The sequence below is a fragment of the Schistocerca nitens genome, chromosome 7, assembly GCF_023898315.1.
Source record: "Schistocerca nitens isolate TAMUIC-IGC-003100 chromosome 7, iqSchNite1.1, whole genome shotgun sequence".
NCBI classification, from domain to species: Eukaryota; Metazoa; Arthropoda; class Insecta; order Orthoptera; family Acrididae; genus Schistocerca; species Schistocerca nitens.
Window position 1 is genome coordinate 10,593,666 of NC_064620.1, and position 16,058 is coordinate 10,609,723.

The 16,058-nt window shown below is 44.5% G+C and overlaps 1 protein-coding gene across 2 annotated transcripts in view; it reads left to right on the top strand.

The window, feature by feature from the left end:
* Nucleotides 1–16,058, top strand: part of LOC126195116 (CUGBP Elav-like family member 2) — a 1,269,424-nt gene that overhangs the window by 270,176 nt on the left and 983,190 nt on the right. The gene's annotated exons all lie outside the window — the stretch shown is intronic.

Consider the following 16,058-nt stretch of genomic DNA (forward strand, 5'->3'; position numbering starts at 1 on the left):
ACCAAAAACAGAATCGTGTGAAGTGTTGCAAGCATGGTTTGCAGCTATTCAGGAAGAATCCGCAGGACTTTAAGCGTCGTTTCGTCACAGTGGATGAAACATGGATACATTACTGTACTCCTGAGACCAAACAACAATCCAAACAATGGGTTACCAAGGGAGAATCTGCACCAAAAAAGGCGAAGACCATTCCTTCGGCCGGAAAGTCTTCATAAAAGACTTTGCTTATTAATTACTCGGACTGCGCATTGTTTAATGACGACAATAGATTGAAGAAGGAAGGAGGGTGGGGGCGGGGATTACAAGGTGCAGCCCACAGTGTTTGTCCCCAGCCGGTGATCGTGTGTTCCAAGACGACTGGGGCCCCCGTTCACACACCCTGCACCGCCTCGGACTGGTTTGTTGAGCACGAGGATGAACTGTCGCAACTCCTCTGGCCTCCACTGTCACCAGAGCTCAATATTATTGATCCTTTGGAGAGAAATGTGCCTGATCGCTGTCCACCTTCATCATCGTTGCCTGAACTGGCCACTACTTTGCAGGGAGGATGGTATCAGATTCCCTTGAAAACCATACAGGATCTGTATTTATCCATTTCGAGAGGACTGAAAGATGTTTTGAATGCGAACAGGTTTCCCACGCCATATCAACCACGATAATGTGTCGTTTTGTGCAGCCCCTGTACATGATGGTAAGAAATCAAACGAAGCTCAGTAACTGTCTAACGAGCCCCTGGAGACCATGGATCTCTTGCACCAAACTACTCAGGGATATCACTCAAGAGCGTCCGAAATTTTGTCTGTAGCGTTCGGGTGTTTCACTGTGTATATTTACAATCTCAATTCACGAAGTAGAGACTACGTTATCACGCTATAATCCGCTTTTCTGTTACAAACGAGCTAGGAAGGCTTTCTTGATATGGTTCCTCAAATGGAGCGTTACGTCGTGCATTGTTATAGAGAACGGTCTTTAACCAACGAGATATTTAGAAAAAACTATCCGAGACTTCTTTTTTCTGAATATGTGTTTGGATAATCGAAAAGTCTAACCGTTAATCTAACCATGTCAGTAGTAGAACAGCAATTTCGTAATAAATGGCCCGTAAGTGTGGTAACAAAACCGGTTTTGTTAACTACACCATAAATCATTCGCTTCACTGATAATTGAGTTATTACTCTCGTAATTTCCCTATTTACTAGCGGTCCGTTATGAACAATGAACAAGTTGTTCATTATAAATCATGTTTTTCCAGTTCAGCTAGTGCTAATGAAGATATACGGTACAAAGCACCTCGTCGTATTTTATGCCTTTTAAGTTTTCAACTTGCGATGAATATTTAGAATGGCTATAATTAGGCAAGCTCATTTGTAGTTACCTCTTTCAGTTTGCCCTGTACGCGATAACAGGTAAGTCGCAGGATGAAACGTTTGACTAATAGATGGTTCAGTTTAGAAGTAACGAAACAGAATGTTTCAAAGACAAATTTATTTAGCTAATAGTGATCCTCATAGGCTGGGAGAACATGTAGTTCCCTTCATTGAGTTAACGTACGTCCAGAACATTCTAGGATTTCCTGAGACATAGTTTTCCTGCATTCAGTTACAGAAATTATTGTAGGTTTTCCGCATCGCCATTACTGCGGAGGCACGACTTGCATAAAACTATTTCGCCAGCTTTCCTACATTGTTTGTTGTAGCGAAAGTGTAAGAATTTTTTGAGTTTAAAACTATCTCTAAATAGTACCAAGACAAGATCAAGTTTGATCTGTGTCGTGTTTCATTACGTCCACTTGCTATTTCTGACGTGTCTAAGCTCAAGCCGTAACTTCTCTACATTTTTGGCATTTAAAATACACTCAAAGATAAAAAAAACAAGACAACGCACGACGAGGAATTATGCGAATGAAACGGAAATCGGTACATGAGAAGCACATCTACAGACAAACAAATCATTACAGTTTCAGAACAATTGGATGGTACTGAATACTAAAGAGAAAGACAATAATTTTATTAAGATTTGAGACTCCTTCTGGTGTTCTTCCGTGTTTGGGATTTAAAATTGGATTGTTTTGAAATTCAGCCTTATGCAAACACAATTAGGTTATTTTTCTATTTACCTATAGATGCTTCGGCACCTATGTGTCATCTTCTGTGGCTCAATTTTTTTTTTATTTCTGTAAACTATAATATCATATTTATAACAATTTAACTGTTGTAGGCCTAAGAATTACAATATGTGCAATTTGTTTTGTTTTGTTTAGACTCTCATCTTAAAATTACATCACTAAATGAACTGCATTATTATGCTCTAGTTTATGTGCTCTTTTTCGTCCTTTTTTTTTCTTTTCCCCCACAGCGAGTCATCTGTAAACCAGCCATGAAGAAAATTAATGCACATTTATGAAGAACTGTTTCATGGTTAGAAGTTACGTGCGTTTCCGTACTTCATTTCTTCGCCGCCAGCCGGAGTGGCCGAGCGGTTCTAGGTGCTTCACTCCGGAACCGCCCGACCGCCACGGTCGCAGGTTCGAATCCTGCCGTGGGCATGGATGTGTGTTATGTCCTTAAGTTAGCTAGGTTTAAGTAGTTCTAAGTCTAGGGGACTGATGACCTCACATGTTAAGTCCCATAGTGCTGAGAGCTATTTGAACCATTTCTTCGCACTGTTGTGTGTGTTGTTGGTGGCTCGATGAATTGCTATACAGTGCACTGTTTCCAACCAGACAGGCAACTGGAGGAAAAAATTTAAATACAGAAATGCACATAAGCTCTACCAGCGAAACAGTTCTTCATAAATGCTCATTAATTTTCTTCATGGCTAGTTTTCAAATTACGTTCTGTCAAAGAAACGACGAAAAAGAGCACCCTAAACTGGAGCATAACAATCCAAGAGAAAGACCTTCACAAACTGAGCAAGTCAGTAGCGCACTGGTCCACCTCTGGCCCTTATGCAAGCAGTCATTTGGTTTGACACTGACTGACGCAGTTACTCGATGTCACTCTCAGAGATATCGTGTCAAATTTTGTCCAATCGATGAGTTGGATCGTCGAAATCCCCAACTGGCTGGAGCGCCCTACCCACAATACTCATAACGTTTTCAACTGGCGGGAGATTCGGCGACGTCGTGTGTGATTGGGCATTATCTTGTTGAAATGTAAGCCCGGATCGCTTACCCTGAAGCCCAACAAAACGGGGCTTAAGATATCGGCGACTTAGCGCTGAGCTGTAAGGATGGCGCGGATGACAACCACGCTATCTTACACCCTAGACTATCAGTTCTGGTCGTCCGTCCGTATGGCGGACAACACTCAGGATGGTGTCCCACCACTGTCCAGGGCCCCTGCAGACACCTCTTCGGCCTGGAAACTAATTCACTGGAGTAGAACTGCCTCCAGTGATGAGTCCGGCTTCGGACTGAGTCGCGATGACCAGCAAAGAAGTATCTGGAGGCGACCCGGACAGCCGTAGGTCACCAACCTGACTGTAGCCCGCCGTACCGTCCGATAACCAGCAGTGATGGTCTGGGGTGCCGTTTATTTTCGTAACGCCGACGATGCAAGACATCCCGTGCTTGCATCTGAGCAAGACAGTGTCCGCCCGCAAACGGCAAGAGTTTCCACTGCTTGCCTCGCGTTTGTCAACCCCCCACCTTGGCCAGCAAAGTCGCCAGATCTCTCCCCAACTCAGAAGATTTGGAGTTTACGGGTAGGGCTCTCCAAACAGCTCGGAATTTCGACGATACATCGCATCAGTTGGACAGAATTTGACTCTATATACCTCAGGAGGACACTGAACAACTCTAAGGATCAATGCCAAGCCGAATAAATACCTGCACCAGGGCCAGAGGTGGACCAATGCGTTACTGACTTGCTCAGTTTGTGAAGGTCATTCTCTTTTTCTGGAATTGTAATCATTTGTTTTTCTGTACATGTAAATCTCATCTACAGATTTCCGTTTCGTGCGGATAATTCCTTCGTGGTGATTCGGTTTTTCCGTCACTTCATCAAAACCTGTCTCCATACCTGAGTTTGGTACATTACACTTGCGCAGTTATGCTCGGGTTGGAGGTAACCAGTTCAAATCCTGGTGGTATAATAAATTTTTTTACCAGTATTTAGCCGAAAGGAGAAGAAAAGTGGTTGCGTAGAGTTGCTCAACACCAGCCTTTTCACCAATGTCAGTGGTTAAATCCCTAACTTCTCCACGTTGTCTCATAATAGTTTCTTCATCTGAGGAAAGAGAAAAAAGTCAGTGGGTGGCATGACAGGAGAGTAGGGGGGATGAAGTAAAATTTAATCATATAAACAAGAAGCATATATGGATGTCTCCGGTGCAGGATGAAATGTAGCGCTGTCGCGGAACAAAAGTATCGTCTTGGACAGTTACTGACGACGGTTCACACTGACAACCTCACGTAATCGCTTCAGGAGTTTTCGTTCACATGATCCCGTGGCGATTTGGCCATTACAATGATGATCTATTAGCACCAGACCCAGACATTGCCGAAGGACACCCAGCAACATTATGCACGATGATAATTGTGTCTTCCCCTTTCCTGGCGTGGGTGATTTCGTGAGTTTCCCCTGCTTTTTTCGGTCCTTTGTCCTAAAGTTGTAGTGATACACTCAGCTCTCCTCCATGGTCATTAGGTGACTGAAGAATTCATCCTGACTGGACTGACAAAGTTGCAACATGTCCGCTGCTACCTCTGTTCGGGGGGCTTTTTGAAAGAGTCTTTATACCTTCGGAACCCAGTGCGCAGCGTATGACTCATTTTCACTTTTCCCATAATCACCTCGGCCGTAATAATCCAGTCTTCGATTACCAATGCCTCCATTTCTTTTATTATTCCCAATTCTTCACAGTCGGATTGTAATAACACAGGGCCGGACGGAACCTTTTTGCAAACTAGTGAAGTATGCAATACCATCTAAATTCTGTCCACATTTGGTCTTGTTTTCTTTTATAAAATACATAATCCATTACTGTGGACGTTTACGAACGTTTTTAACCCTCGAACGTAAATTTTGTCGTAAATGCGTTCTTTGTTTATCATCGATATGTCCACTGTATGTTAAGATGCACTTGGCGGACTCGTTTACAAAAATTCATCGGCAAATCCTGTTTAAACAAAACTGCATTACTTATTAATAATTTAAGAGACTATTTTAACTGCAGATAAAACAAACCTCACCTTTTATACTTTTATATTTCTCATATCTACATGTAATCGATGCTGTAACATAAAAGGAAGTTTCCAGTTTTGATATTTGCAAATGTTTTTTATAGATTGTTATTACTAAAGGTCTTCACGTCGTCCAATAAGCTAAATTTGATGAATAATCTAGAAACGTAAATCACATTAACGTAGTGTTGAGTCATCGAAAGTTCTAGAAGCTTCGAGAGAAAACAACTTCTCATTTATTGTTATTCGCAGACGGTAACTGCGTATAACAATTTTTTTGTGAATTACCGCCTATAAAACTCTTTGCAGTGTGTGCGGCAGATAGACGATGAAAACGGGTTCTATGTGGAGATTTTGATGTGGTAATCTGAAACTACATGTGAAATTTTATGTGGAATGATAATTAAGCACATTTTCTGACAGAATAACTATTGAAGCCAGGTCACGCCATTTAACACCATTGAACCCAAATACTATATTACGCAATATTTCAACACCTCTGGACACTCACTCCATCTTAGAAAGCTAAGTGACCTTTTTACGATTGTTTGATGTGATCTTTCTTGCACCTGAATACATAGCTTGCTAAAACAGTAAATGTTTTATGCAATGTCAACATGAACAATAAACACAAATTTCTCATTCTTCGTCGCTTCGTTTCTCGTCATTAAGACACGTCTGTAACCTCTCATGGCTCTGTGGTATGATGGTGCATTGTCCCAACTCAGCGTGGGTTGTTACAGTTGTAGCCAGTGAGTCAGATAGCGGTAGCATGTATTCCCCGACTCTGACAACCGGCGGCTCCACGTAGGCGCAGTAGGGTGTCGAGCACGCCACAGCAGACAGGAGAGGCGTCATTGTCCAGCACGTCACGTGATCCTGTGGTCTCCAGAGTGGGATAAAGCAGCCCGCACAGCGGCAAGGGGCCAATGTCGTACTGAGTCTGCACCTTAATAATATAAACTGCCCGACAAGAAATGTAGAGCACACAGCTGGAAAACGAATGATATTTCACACGTGTTGTGAGGGCGTGTGATGTTATACCAGTGGTTACAATATCAAGTCACTTCTGTAAGGCACTCTGCAGTATGGGCCGACTTACCAGTATGACGTTACACTCCAGATGTTACGGATGCATGTACTGATTCTGTTGGGAAGAGTGTTGAAAAGCAGTTGTCTCTCCTCCTGAGACAAGTTGGCCCACAACTCTTGTAATTGCTCCTCGATATCCTGCATACTGGCTGCGACTCAGGTGCTGTCCGAGTTGATGCCACGGATTTTCTATCAGAAACAGATTTGGGATCTTGCTGACCATGTGAGTCCCTCAGTTGTCACGTAAAGAGTTCGTAGAGGGGCGGGCCTTGTGTATGTAAAAACACTGTCCTGTCGAGAAATGGCACCACAACAGTCACGTGAGGGTACCACGTGAGGACGCATGGTCTCCGCGAAGCTCCGCTGTGCCGTCAGATTCCATCAGTCGCTACCATTCGTAACCTGATGTCATACCAAATAGCTCCCCACGCCGTGGCACAGGGAGTCACACCTCGGTGCCTCTCAAAAACATTGAAAGAACAGCACCTCTCCCTCGGTAGCCGCATTACTCGCCTGTGACGGTCATTCGAACTAGTGCAGAACCGCAATTAATATGCAACGCTGCACATTAGCAGGCCATGCTCCTTGGTCACAGCACGACTGCATTTACTGTGCTGTTGACGTCAGCCTGCGCTCGGGACAGTAATTTCCAAGGTGAACTGCTGCCAGTGTCTGACCAGCAGTGCTCACAGATTGTTGGAGGCAGTCTCGGACCTCAGCCGCGGTTCTGAAGTGGTTACGGTGTGCCTGGTGCATGGTACGGCGATCCTTTCTCGTGGAGGTCACACGACATCCACCAGAACCTTGACGACCAGTACGGCTGCCCTCACGTTCCCCTGCAGTCCATCATTGGACCACGGTCGCATCCAGATGCCTCCATTCGAGGAGCCGCCCAAGTGGAGTCCAACAATGAGGCTCCTCTCTGAATCTGTCAGTGCTGATGAAGCTATCTCATACGAGTACGCGGCATCTCCTTGGCTTTCGCAGTGATCACACTCCATCTGACCCTGTTCGCACCGTTTGTACACCCTACCAGCCCTGGTAACTATACTGAACGGGAACAACACTCTCGGCCGTTCTACCTGTCAAAGAGAACTGCCCGCCGATTGTGTGTGTGTGTGTGTGTGTGTGTGTGTGTACGAAGTTACACTGGCATCTGACCATATCCTAAGAGTGATTCTCTTGTCCTCTTGTTGAACACCTATTCTGTGAGCTTGGGTTATGTTTGGTGTTTGACTGTCATTGGACTTTTCAAAGCAGTACGACTGACGTACCAACAACATGCGCTCCCACACATTGCCAAACTTATTTCGATTACGATGCAGAATTTTCATGGGAAGTCCCTACACATCCTTCATACAATTCCGACCTTTCCCCCTGCGATTTCCACATTTGCCCTGAAGAAAGACATTTTGTGATTATCGATTTGCTTCGGATGAAGAAATGCTTGCCTGGGTACAACTATGGTTCCGCAGGCAACCGCAAACATTTTTCCGTTACAGCTATTCGTCTTCTCTCACAGTGGTTATGCCGATTGTTTTTCAGATAATGAACAGTTTACTTACTTCATCCCATTTGTCTCGTTTTATGTAATTGTCCATTATATTTCTTTCTCTACGCATGTTCATCCTCAGACTGAGCCCACTCCATCGTGTCAGTTCGTTCTGGTGTCTCTGCCAAAACTACCCAATCACACGCCAGGAAATGCAACAGTTCCTTATAAGGCTATGCTCTAGACAGCTAATGGGAGGCGAGAAAAGTAGTTTCTAAGCCGTTTCACGTGGTCGACCACGCACCCAGAGCGTGATCAAGACGCAGTTCCCTTTGTGTCATCCAGCTGAGTGCATCCAACGTTGCACAACATTACAGTTTCCATACATGGCATTATTTCGTTGGAATGAGTGTTTCCCAATAAACCAACCTAATGTTCGAGATTTGGTACATCTCACTGAATGGCCATTTAGCTAAAAACATTAGAGCCCGTGTGACGGAACAGCAGCCGCTGTTTACGAATATAGCGCTTGGGCACTGAGCACAGGACGCCGTTCCCCCCACCCCCCCGCCCCCCCATCCACTCGCCCCTCCTCCCACTTTTTGGCCGGAGTTCACGAGGTGCGCCGCTGCTGCCTGCTGCAGTTGCAGCTGCAGCTGCAGCGCAGGCGCCCCGACGTACAGTAGGTGCGAGGCGTAGGTGCCGGAGCTGCTGGGCGCCGTGTTGGCCCACCATTAACCTGTTGGCGCGCGCCGAGCCCGCGCGGAATGCTAATGCCCGCCAGCGGAACACGGGTCGGCTGCTCCCGTGCTGCGCGCTGACAGACGGCGCCCTGAATACGCTGCAGCCGCCTTACCCCGAGCTGCGCCGTCGCCTCGGCCCGACAATCCGTTTACCCAACACTTTGCTCCTCTGCTGCAACACCTCCAGTTTCGCCACTCGCCCTGTCTATTGAGTGGTGCACGCGATAGAAGGTGGATGATGGGCAGTGCGCAGTATCAGAGGGCAGTTTATCACGTGACGCTACAGCCAATAGCGCCATTCTGCCGTTTGCCCGCAGCGTGCGCTTCAGGAACTGTTGTTGTTGTTGTGGTCTTCAGTCCTGAAACTGGTTTGATGCAGCTCTCCATGCTACTCTATCCTGTGCAAGCTTCTTCATCTCCCAGTACCTACTGCAACCTACATCCTTCTGAATCTGCTTAGTGTGTTCATCTCTTGGTCTCCCCCTACGATTTTTACCCTCCACGCTGCCCTCCAGTACTAAATTGCTGATCCCTTGATGCCTCAGAACATGTCCTACCAACCGATCCCTTCTTCTGGTCAAGTTGTGCCACAAACTCCTCTTCTCCCCAATCCTATTCAGTACCTCCTCATTAGTTATGTGATCTACCCATCTAATCTTCAGCATTCTTCTGTAGCACCACATTTCGAAAGCTTCTATTCTTTTCTTGTCCAAACTATTTACCGTCCATGTTTCACTTCCATACATGGCTACACTCCATACAAATACTTTCAGAAATGACTTCCTGACACTTAAATCTATACTCGATGTTAACAAATTTCTCTTCTTCAGAAACGCTTTCCTTGCCATTGCCAGTCTACATTTTATATCCTCTCTACTTCGACCATCATCAGTTATTTTACTCCCTAAATAGCAAAACTCCTTTACTACTTTAAGTGTCTCATTTCCTAATCTAATCCCCTCAGCATCACCCGATTTAATTTGACTACATTCCATTATTCTCGATTTGCTTTTGTTGATGTTCATCTTATATCCTCCTTTCAAGACACTGTCCATTCCATTCAACTGCTCTTCCAAGTCCTTTGCTGTCTCTGACAGAATTACAATGTCATCGGCGAACCTCAAAGTTTTTACTTCTTCTCCATGAATTTTAATACCTACTCCGAATTTTTCTTTTGTTTCCTTTACTGCTTGCTCAATATACAGATTGAATAACATCGGGGAGAGGCTACAACCCTGTCTTACTCCCTTCCCAACCACTGCTTCCCTTTCATGTCCCTCGACTCTTATAACTGCCATCTGGTTTCTGTACAAATTGTAAATAGCCTTTCGCTCCCTGTATTTTACCCCTGCCACCTTTAGAATTTGAAAGAGAGTATTCCAGTCAACATTGTCAAAAGCTTTCTTCAAGTCCACAAATGCTAGAAACGTAGGTTTGCCTTTCCTTAATCTTTCTTCTAAGATAAGTCGTAAGGTCAGTATTGCCTCACGTGTTCCAGTATTTCTACGGAATCCAAACTGATCTTCCCCGAGGTCGGCTTCTACTAGTTTTTCCATTCGTCTGTAAAGAATTCGTGTTAGTATTTTGCAGCTGTGGCTTATTAAACTGATTGTTCGGTAATTCTCACATCTGTCAACACCTGCTTTCTTTGGGATTGGAATTATTATATTCTTCTTGAAGTCTGAGGGTATTTCGCCTGTTTCATACATCTTGCTCACCATTTAGCGTCGATTTTCGTTTTAGTTTAGGTACGGCGGAGGTACTAGGACACCTTAGGGTTCATTATGGGTGGGATAAATAAACATTACAAGTACCTCGTCAACAAGCGACAGCGAGAGACATGCATACTTTGAAACGGCAGTGGGCTGGTCATGTGCCTCGAAGAAAAGATGGCAGGTGATCAAAAGAACTACTAGATTCAAGTCCAATTTGCCATACATGACCGAGGGGAAGACCACCGGACAGGTGGGACAGAGACTTAAAAAAGGTAGCCGGTCTGAACTGGCAAATGCCGGCCGAAGTGGGCGTGCGGTTAAAGGCGCTGCAGTCTGGAACCGCAAGACCGCTACGGTCGCAGGTTCGAATCCTGCCTCGGGCATGGATGTTTGTGATGTCCTTAGGTTAGTTAGGTTTAACTAGTTCTAAGTTCTAGGGGACTAATGACCTCAGCAGTTGAGTCCCATAGTGCTCAGAGCCATTTGAACCATTTTTTGAACTGGCAAAGGGAAGCTGAAGATCGGGCAGAAATGGAAGAACCTGCAGGGATTCCAGGGATTCCATGTTGCTCGCCGACGCAAAGACACCACATAACCAAGTGATGGAATTGCTTGATACGTCAACTGGGTGAAACATAGGGTGTTCCGTCTTGATGACGCACTGGGTGCGTGATCGTCCAGCACTGGTGTTATGAGCTCGAGCATCAACAGTCGCTCCTCCCCTGGTGAACACCGACACCAGATGTCAGTGTTGTTGAGCCTTTGTGGTCTACTTTGGAGAGAGGGGTGTCTGACCGCTGTACACCTCCATCATCGTTATCTGAACATTGCACTGGTTTGCAGGATCCATAGTATAAGATCCCCGTAAGGGTCGGAAACAGTTGGAAACGGTTGCCAATTTGGCTCTTACCCTCGTGTTCCCAGTCACCAGATAGGTAATGGTTGAAGCATGTGGTACGAGTCGATGTTTTAGACCACACAAGCGCCGCAGTGTATTCTTCTTCGTTTCTTTCTGTGCAGAATGCATGACGTCCACACTCTCCGACCCGTGCGACACTCTTGAAATATGAGAAATTCAGAGGTTGCAGAATAAATATGGAAACCCTGTGAGAAATGCATCTTTGAACATAAATGTAGATGCTGGCCAACCCTGCAAGTTGCGCTCTGCGATGCCATCAATACGTTGCAAATGTCGGTCGTCGTCAGAACAGTGTTCAGTGTAGCGCAAAGCTGAATGTCGACTGTAATGCCTTGGAAATAATGTTGGAACATTTTGCCTATCGTAAAGTCTCTGCGAGAAGGGTTCCGCAAATGCTTACAGAAGAACAAGAAACTCATCTACTGGAAATCTGTCGGGGCGTGCTGGACCAATATGAAGCTGAAGGTGACAATTTTCTAACAGCATCGTCACCGGAGATGAGACGTGGCGTCACCACCGCGATTCGGAATCCAAAAGACAGTCCATGGCGCCGGCCGTGTTGGCCGAGCGGTTCTAGGCGCTACAGCCTGGAACCGCGCGACCGCTACGGTCGCAGGTTCGAATCCTGCGTCGGGCATGGATGTGTGTGATGTCCTTAGGTTAGTTAGGTTTAAGTAGTTCTAAGTTCTAGGGGACTGATGACCTCAGAAGTGAAGTCCCATAGCGCTCAGAGCCATTTGAACCATTTGAGCAGTCCATGGAATGGCGACGTGCGAATTCTCCGTCAAAAAACAAATTCAACATACAGCCGTCTGCAGGCAAAGTGATGTGTTCAGCCTTCTGAGATAGCCAGGGTGTGCTTGGATGTCCTGGAGCCTGGAGAAATTTTCAATTCAGCACGCTACAAGCCGACACTGACTAAGCTGAAAACCCGAATTTCCGGGGGAAGGCCGGACAAGAAGTCCAACTCTCACCTGCAACATGATAACGCCAGGCCCCACACCATTTTTGCCACCACACAACTCATTGAAACATTCGGCTGGACTGTGTTACCACATCTACCGTAAGGACCCGATTTTACGTCTTCAGATTCCATCTCTTTGGGGCCCTGAAAGATAGACTACATGGTGAACACTTTCAAAACTCGGACGCTGTACCCAAAGCTGTAAGGGAGTGGTTAGCCTCAAGTGGTTCCGATTTTTCTAAGCGCGGCATCGTTGGCAAAATTGCATAACGAATGGCGGTGACCGTGAAAAAATGGCAGTCTGTAGATGAAATATTGCTCTATTCAGCTGTACTGTTGTGATTTATGTGTCTCCTGTAGTTTCCATGGATAAAAGTAGTAGCGGGACGAGCCTTGTATTTTGCATGCTCTTACGTTTATCTCATGAAAAGACAGTGAAAATTAAATTAGAGAGATCGAGGACTGACGGAGGCTTATGAGCAATCGTTCTTCCCGCGAACTTATCAAGGAGGAAGCTAAAGTGGTACCAAAGGACCCTCCGCCACACACCACAAGTTGTATTATGGAGTTTACATGTAGATTTAGATCTAGACTAATCATTCGCTACTAAAAATATCATTTTACTTTTGTACAACGAAAAACCAGCCAAAGTTGCACACTTCAATTTTTTTATTTACCGGTGACTATACAGGTAAGAGTGTCATTTGTATGCGCTGTAACTGTTCACTTGCACTTCATAATACGTATATATTTGATATGGTTGTTTCATTTTCGGAAATACCATTCTGACTATCTGTTACGATGGTTTCAAATGGGTCCCGTCCCTGAAACCACTGACAGTAAATACAGTGAAATTTCCAACTTGGACTATTTTTTCGTTGTACTGATTAACAGAAGATGCTGACCTTCAATTATTCCAGAATACTGGGAATTCGGATACTTGTATTTAAGTAAGTGTCGATTTTTTCGTGCATTTGTATTAAAATTTCCACTCCTGTTGGTGTCAGACACCACACCCGAGTCTCAGAAAGATATACTGGGCACAAAGAATAGTCAAGCGAAATGGGACAGTAAGAGGAAAGCTGTCGGTTATAATTGGAGGGGCAGCTGGAGCCACACTTTGGCAATATCTAGAAGGCAGTGCATAAGTTTGACGGACGGCGATTTATTTGTAGCAGCGCTTTCCTGACTCGTATTTATGCTAAGATATAAATCTCGCCAGTTCAGATGTAATGGATTAGCGGCCTGGCGTTGGACCAGAGTGTCAGTAACCAAAATCGCAGTAAACATTTCTCATTTGGCAAAACAACATTTCATCAGTTTCGAAAGCACCAAAATTTCTATATTCTCCCGAGTTAAGATGTTTTATTTTAAGGTTGACTGGCGACAAGCCGAACGACATACGAGACATGAAAATGTCTGGGTCCTCCTACATCTCGTGGTGGTGAAAGCAACTAGAGTTTGTTTTTCAGCACAGTTCACGAGTATCGGATGTAGTGTTCAAGAAATAATTACTTTCCCCACCGCTGTAGGTCTGTGGTAATTTTACAACATTCTCGAATAGTTTCTGTTCATTCAGTTCACAACTGATTAATATCGTCAGCTTCATTGTGTAAATAAAATATCGCTTCCACGCCCTCTTTGATTTTTCAACTAGGCGCTTACGAGAAAAGAAATTGTTACTGTTAACAGACGAAGAGCAGGTCGTCTGAATACTAATAAAACAAGACAGTTGTTAAAGTTCATAGCCTCTCCGAGCTTGATTCCTGCCTCGTTGACGAAGACGTTCAGCACATTTGATAGAATGTGATAAATACAATGATCCAACAACAGTAACACCGCTCAATGTTTTAATAACTAGGATTATTTTTCTCTTGGAGTGAATCTTAATTCATGGATAGGTTCGTTGCCAAATGTATTTGCTATTCCATCCACCGTTGTGAAGGATGATGTTTGGTTTGTGGGGCGCTCAACTACGCGGCCATCAGCGCCCGTACACAGTCCCAGCTTTTTCACAGTCCAGTTTTTTTCACAGTCCATTCTAGCCGCCGTCACGAATGATGAGGGTGATGATGAAATGATGAGGACAATACAAACACTCAGTCCCCGGGGTTGTGAAGGAAGATTGATTTTAAAATCTGATGCGTTTATTACTGGATTTTATTTTAAAAATATGTGGGCTTTTATTGTAAAGGTGTCGTCAAAGTAATGTACTTGGCAGACCAGTTATCTCGTACAATTATATGTTTAACATTTCTGTAATGAAGTCGGAGAAATGTCCTGTATGTATGATTATGTGATATTATTGTATTTGCTGAAATGAGCTCTTCCTGAAACCAGTAACAAAATTTAAAGATGTGTCGCTTCAGCATTCGCAGTCATTTTTTCCGACTAGCCTTGAAACACACCAGTAATGGCCATAAAATTTTTAGAAATGTCCTGCCTCTTTACGTAATCATAATGCTGTAGTTTGTACTAAAAGCTCGTAAGTCCGTCCAAAAAGGACCCATAATGCCCAATGATCACCGACCGACCGCCGTGCCATCCTCAGCCCATAGGCGTCACTGGATGCGGATACGGAGGGGCATGTTGTCAGCACCCCGCTCTCCCCGCCGTTGTCAGTTTCCGAGACGGGAGCCGCTACTTCTCAACAAGTAGCTCCTCACTTGGCCACACAAGTGCTGGGGTGCACCCCACTTGCCAACAACGCTCGGCAGAAACAGACGGTGACCCAGCCAAGCTGCAGCCTAGCCCAACCGCGCTTACCTTACGTGATTCCGACGGGAACCGCTGGCGTAGTATGTACGGTCTCCTTTAAATCACTTTCGGTGAATCCACTCCACGGTTGTAGATTGTAACTACAGCTATTGACTGGCTTACCCGTATTCATTTCTGCGAGAACTGAGCAATACTTTTGCGCATTTGGCTGATGCATCGTTACTTACACTTGATCTATTAACGGGACCTTTTCGCCGGTGCATCCCCCGTCGCTAAATTGCTCATAGCACCTATGCATTCAGCTCCCAAGATGTTCACGACCATCAAATTCTTGTCCAATATCATGCAGGCACTATAATCGCGTCTCATTACGTATATCCGAAGAGAAATGGGCTACTATCTGTCGGTCATTTTTTTCCGTAATTCTTCATCACCATCATCTGTACGAAAAATACTTTCTATATCCGTTTTCATTTATTTTGTTCTTCTGTCATACACATCGCTGTAATTTTACATGTTTTATGAAGTCATCTAAGCATCATCAATTTGCTCGTCGCCTTAGTCTCTCCCTCTCATGGGATGTAAAAGAACAAAAAAAAAAGACTTGGGGTCATTTAATGAATGTACTGCACATCTCCATTTCATCTTCATTAGTTATAACTACACCGCCCACTTCAGCCTGTTCCATGATCAATGGAATGCGTTCCCATCTCTCTTAATAATTTCTAACAAGCAGTTATTCATAGTTAATAATACACCCGGTAAAGTTTTCGTTTCAGACGCACCTGAAGCTTAGATTTGAAAACTTTATCTAGCGATCAGAAGCACTGCATATCTTTATTATTCTCCTGCTGCCGTTGACTTTGTCTTCAGCTACCATAACTGTAATACAACAAATCGTCATCTGTTTCTATGCCTTCGTGGTTCAATTGTACAGTTTAATTTTCGGTGTGTTCATTCTATATTATTTCAATCGTATTGTAATGCATTTTCTGGGCTATTTCCAAACTTACGCTATTACTTTCTTCACCTGTCGTTGAAGCTCATCTGCCTCATGTGCAGACAAACTTCCAGCGACTACACTACATTTAAAACTTGTAGTGCGGATAAACTTATTTCCAATGCAATGTGCAATTTGTTCACTTTGAGTGTACTTGTTTACTTTTAAACAGCCTCTCGTCACCATCATCATCTTCCTTCCAAACATTAAGCCTCTTGACTTTTCACAGT